Source organism: Apteryx rowi, unplaced genomic scaffold (assembly GCF_003343035.1).
Source record: "Apteryx rowi isolate R43461 unplaced genomic scaffold, aptRow1 scaffold_741, whole genome shotgun sequence".
Taxonomy (NCBI): domain Eukaryota; kingdom Metazoa; phylum Chordata; class Aves; order Apterygiformes; family Apterygidae; genus Apteryx; species Apteryx rowi.
Window position 1 is genome coordinate 124,772 of NW_020451029.1, and position 6,000 is coordinate 130,771.

Below are 6,000 nucleotides of genomic sequence, written 5' to 3' on the forward strand. Positions count from 1 at the left end.
TTATCCACGCTCCATCAACGATGTGCAAGCACTACACCGCTTACAACACATATTATAACCAAAATTGCTTTCACTGACAAATTTGCATATGAAAAGACATGGATGCACATTGAGATACACAGTCAAACTGACATTCAAATATGCATAATCTTTGCATATACACATTCAATATTTTAATACAATCTTTTGTACACATATAAACATGAAAATATCCAAACAATCATACACTTGTGCAATTTTGATATGCACCTGTGCATACATACATACAAACCCATACATAGTTCTCTGTACATAAGCTCTTGTGTATAGCAATGGATTCATGCACCTCATGGTCAGCACTCTGACAGATAGACTATCTGCACCCTATCCTTAGATTCTATGAAATGGCATAAAATACCAGAAAATTACAAGTAGAAAATACTCATCCATGTACACAACACTTCAACTTGCACACACATGCACACCTGCATGCTTACACAAGTAAATGCAAAGACTCATGTGCTTTCATAAATATATTCATCCAAGCATGTAAGCACATGCACCTACTAAACAGGCACATACCAACTGGTGCAAACCCACTCCATGAAAACACCCGGGTGCATACAGACACACTCTTCCACAGAAGCCCCCATGCACACACCCTCACAGATACGGACATGTGAGCAAATACATGGACACATGCCGCCCCAGGGACAGCATGCTGCCCGGGTTCACATAACCACAATGCTTAGGTGTTCGTTCACCCAGTGCTTCGAAACACAACCCCCAGGCACCAGCACACCCTGGTACGAAGTAAGCAGGTGCCTGCGTCTTCATCGCACGCCCCTGCAGGCCCACCCCAGGAAGAGGTGGGCACCCCGCCCATATGCACACCTCGCCCACCCGCAGCGCCCAGCCCAGCCGCGAGCCTGGGACCGGCACAGGACGCGCGGGCAGCTGCGCGGCCGCTCACCTGTCGCGCCGCCAACGGCCTCCTAACGGCCCTAACCGCCGCGGGCGGCAGCGTTCCAGAGCCGTTAGCCCCGCCCCCCGCCTCAGGGCGCCGACCCGTCAGTGGCGTTCGCGCGCTCTCCGCCGGGGGCGGGGCTCGGCCAGGCAATATCAGGCGCATGGGCGGTGGGGTGGGGTGGTCTTCTCATGGGTGTGGTGGTGTCTCTGTCTTCCCTCGCTGTGCTGTGGCTGTAGAAAASGGTTATCTTTGCTCTTTTGTCTTCAAGCATCTCCCCTCCCCCCCTTTTCTCTTTCAGTCTTCTCAGGTTTGTGTATCACTGGGGGGCTTGGCTGGTGCTGAGCTCCAGGCGAGCAGGATGGGGAAGGGGAAGCTGGCTTTGAAAGCGTGAGGAACCAGTACAATTTTGGGCATTGTTTCTCCTCTGCTCCTTTCCCCATGGGAAATGCCTTTCTTGATGTGTCTCAAGCAGGGTCCTTGCTGCTGCTGAAATGCTTTGGAGGGCTCTTTCTGGTCCATGTTGCAAGGCTCAGTTACTGGAGTGCTGCAGGAGCCTTAGGCCTTTTTGAAGTGTTAGGGGAGTCAGTATTACAGTGCCTGCTGTGTAACACTGAAGATTACACGTTGCACTTCATTCACTTCTTAGCCAAGAGAAAACAGCCCTTAAAGCCTGTGTCAAGGCATGTAATAACATCTGGGGTTGTAGATAATTTTCCTTGAAGTTATTCAGTAACTGAATGTGACCCACAATGCTGGGAAAAATCTTATCTTTAGATAAAATCTAATCTTAGCCTTTAAAATATTAGAAAAATTTGTTTGGAGGCCTGGCTGGCGCTCTACCTTCACTGTGCTACTTGCAAGTTGTGAAACAATGTGGGCTGAAGTAGGGAGTTGTTCTTAGAAGTCGATGTGATCCTGCTTCCCCTTGAAAACCATGTAATGGTGACTGTTTATGCTGATCAAAGCTATGAATGCAGATGTATCTACTGGTTCAGAATAGAGTATCACTTTTCAAATGTAAACTTATATTTCAACAGCCCTAAAAATGCATGGAAGATAAAGCCTAAGTTCATTTATATATGAACAGAAAATAGTGTTGTTCTAGAGTATGTTGTGACTATTTTCATAACTCAATCTCTTGAACAAGGTAGCCCTGTTAGTGAGAGTTTCTTTTTGGAGGTATGGGTTTAATAATAGTCACAAATCAAATACAGGTACCTCTGAACTATTCATTCTTCACATGTGCATGTTCTTCCTGATTTTTAAACTCAGTAGTGATTCCAGTTTACTTCTGAATCTCTGTTCTGAGCTACACTTACTGCTGTTATGTGTATTTGTAGCATCTTAAGAAAATCTGTTTTTAATGACTGACTTGTCACTTTTCTTAAACCTTCCAGGAGTAGTCACCAAAGCATGACTTGCAGAAACCCTTACTGAAGACTTCATTTTTTTTCCTGAAAGTCATATTAAGAAAAAAATAGGATTAAATCTCTTAAAGAGTGAAGATGTTCTTAGTTTAGTTATCCCAAGCTGAATTGTCCACTCTGCAGTAATGTGAAATGGCAACATATCAGTAGAGCTGCAGAATTTTTCACTTGCAAGATTGTCTCTGCCCTAAAAGCTTGGATTAGATCAAATTAGGTAACAAGACAGATTTCATATTCAAGTCAGAAATAATACATTTCTATAACCAACACTAAATCATTGCCTTTCACCACTTAGGTTTTCTTACTGAAAAGTTCCAGTGCTGGAACTACTGCAAACCATCCATTGGCCTGCTTGGGGGAGTTCCCTTAAATAATCTTTCTTTTGCTGCATGAACTGGGAAAACAGCTTTCAAAACCATAATAAGCTTACAAAATTAGACTGTAAAGTATGAAAGCTGAGACTTTTGACCCATTCTCTATGTGGAAGATTAAGCGCCTATATATAGGCTATGGTTTTTGGGTTTCCTTCATGAACTGCCAGCTTCTTTCTCCAGACTGCTTTCTTCATGAACACCCACTTTTTATATATTTTTTTTATATTTTAGTCTTGAAGAGAAATGCTAGAATGCAGTAATACTCATGTACCAAATGTTGAAAGGCTGATGCAGCCTGTTCTTTAACCACTCTGCTAGAATGGATATGTGTGTGCTTTGGATATCACAGGATATATAATGTAAAGGGACCACATTCACTGATTTGATATTTTTGAACATTTACCTCAGAAGAAGAGGTCACTCTGTGCTGCGTCCATCCCCATCAGTATATTTGCAAAATTTAGAAGCAAGTAGTAAATGAAGATAATGGCTATGCCATCTGTTTGCTAATCTGTGGCTGAATCTAGTATAAAGCTCTTCTTCTTGGGTCTCATGCTGTACTTTTTTCTATTCTTCCTCATTTTAATGAGGAATTGTGTCTATATGTTACTATGTAATAATTGCTGGTTAGAGGTGCATACATGATTTTTGAGGTGAAGGGGATCAAATAGTATGGGACTTGAACAGGAAAAAATACTTTCTCCATGGTTTTATCTTTAACATTTCATTTCCTATACACTGGATCATGTCATATTAGTGCATGCTTATTTTAGGAGTAATAGTCAATGACTGTTTCTTCTGTTGATCCCTGGCCTGAAACATTGTATCTACTTAGACACCAAAGCAAGACCTTGGTTGGCAGCTGTAACTGATTTGTGTGTGATTTTTTTTTTTCCCCCCAAACAAAACACTCTGACAGAAGAAAGTTTTTGAACTGCCAATTTATGCAGTTTCATGCAGCTTGCTCAGCTTATATAGTGCTATTCCACAACAAGCACTATTATACTTGTCCCACCAAAAGTGCAGRTTTGCAGTTTTAATAAAGAGATGCCTTTTCAGAGCTTATGGTTTGGTAAAGTTCTTAATGATGACATACTTCGAAAGCTTATCCAGACCGTAGTTTTGGATAGTTACTATAAAAATCTTCAGAAAATAGGGGTTAGGAGTTTATTGTCTTTTTTCTGAATCAAAAAGCACTGAAATTATGCAAGGAATAAACCAAAATGGGTTCATGATGAATGACTGCATAATTCTTCTGAGTAACTCTGGAACTCTTTTATTCCATTTTGTGCATACCATTGATTTCAGGTCTGCTCTTTGTCATGCAGTGTTAATGGCTGCAGCGACTTACTTTCAGGTGACTGACATTCTTTTACAAAGTAATGAAAACCAGTTGTAAACATTGCTGAGACTGGTAAACTTTGAGGCAAAGCTAGGGATAGGCTTCCCTTTCAAGTAAACCTTTTTATCTGTCCTAGTACATGCTCATGTGCAATATCTAGGTAGCTGTGATGACTACCTGTTAGTAAACAGATTGGAGGCCTTAATCACGTATTTGCATTGTATAATCTCTTGTGATCTCTTCTGTAGCTTTATAGGTAGCAAGCATGCTGGCAGTGCAACTTAGTCAGTGTCTTTTGGGTGCTAGATTTCCTGGATGAGTCCTGATGTTCCTCCTGGTTCTCCACCTGAAATTGTTCTAGGATTTCTCACGATGGGAGAACTTCTGACCTTCCTAGCTCCTGTGCAAAATTTCTCTTAGTCTGCCAGCATATCAGGTCGTGTATCCTGAAAGCTTTTTACTCATACATACAAAGTATGTCAGCCGTATGCAGACCATACATCTGACAGCAGTGCAAAAGCTTTCTRAGCACATATTTGTGGTATTGTTGTGGAATAAAGAAAGAAACTATGTGAAATGATGGACACGTCCATTTCTGGAAAACAAAAATGGCTGTTGTGACAGGGAAGGGTTCAGGAAAAAGTCGCAAAACTGAAGAACCTGATGCTGCTGCAAGTGCAGATCTCCCTTGCACAGGCTATTTCTGGTGCAGTAGTTCTGTGTGGTAGACAACAATATTGATAAACAATGAGACAATATAAAATAATTGGACAATTAAGAAAATTTATATGAGGACTTATTGTGACATATCAGCATGCGTGCTCTCAAGGTTAGAGACCATATGACCCCCAGAAGGGGATGTACCTACCAGTGACAGCCCCAATTCATTCTCGGAAAGCAAGCTGTTAATTCAGTTATGTTAGTTAGCATCTTGGATAGTTGCCATCCTAGGAAAGAGCAAAGTGAACTCTAAGCTTGTATCTATAAGCATAGCACCTACTAGCCAAATGGGACGTGGGAATGAACATGAGCTGGTTGCACAGCTCCGCTGTCTTTGCTAAAATGTTTTGTCCAGATTAGTTTTTTACTATGGATCAGGATGCAACTGTCCTTTACAAGTCACTCACAGCTTTGTGTGTTGCCTAATGCCAGACCTGTCCAGTGGCTGCAATATGCATTATGTCTGTAGGTGACGTTGGTGAAACAGGAGGTGGAGCCCAGTGGCCAGGAGTATGAGCGTATACTCAGAACAAACACGCTTCCTGATCTCTTTTTGCTCAGTCCATTTCCTTGCTCTTTGTTTTCCTTACTAGTCTCTTTTCCTCTTCTCTGTACTCCAAAAATCCCCTTGATCCTCCAAAATCTCTTGCACTATTTTATCCGTATTTCTTCTCGCCTTACCAAGCTGGTGATATAATTAAGTACTTCTAGAAGGAATTTTTAGTTTTTCAGGGCTGGGAGATGCTTTCAAGTAAATTAAATCTCCTCTTTCACATTTTGTGCTGTAATGAGGCACTGCAATACTTTCATATTGGAACACACTTAGCTAGCCACTTCGTAGTCTATTCAGCTTGCCTAGCCATTTTGTCAGTTTACAGAAGCATAATTTTAAGAACTGGATCTCTGTAATCTGTTAAAAAAATTAGAAAGAAGCCATGTATTTTTATGTAGGTAGGAGGCAGGCCTGGAAGAGAGGTGGACATATTGAAGCAAGGGTCTTGTTTCCTGTAATTGTTTCACTGTGCATGCCAAGGAAACAATTTGAAAAGATATATTTATTAAATGTGCTGTTATACAGGAAGGGAAGGAGGTCACTTTCCTTTGTCTTTGTGACACTAAGACCCTTTTCTATTTCACAGAAATCTCAGGCACTTGATGAATGCATAGTATGAGCATTGGTAGCTAATA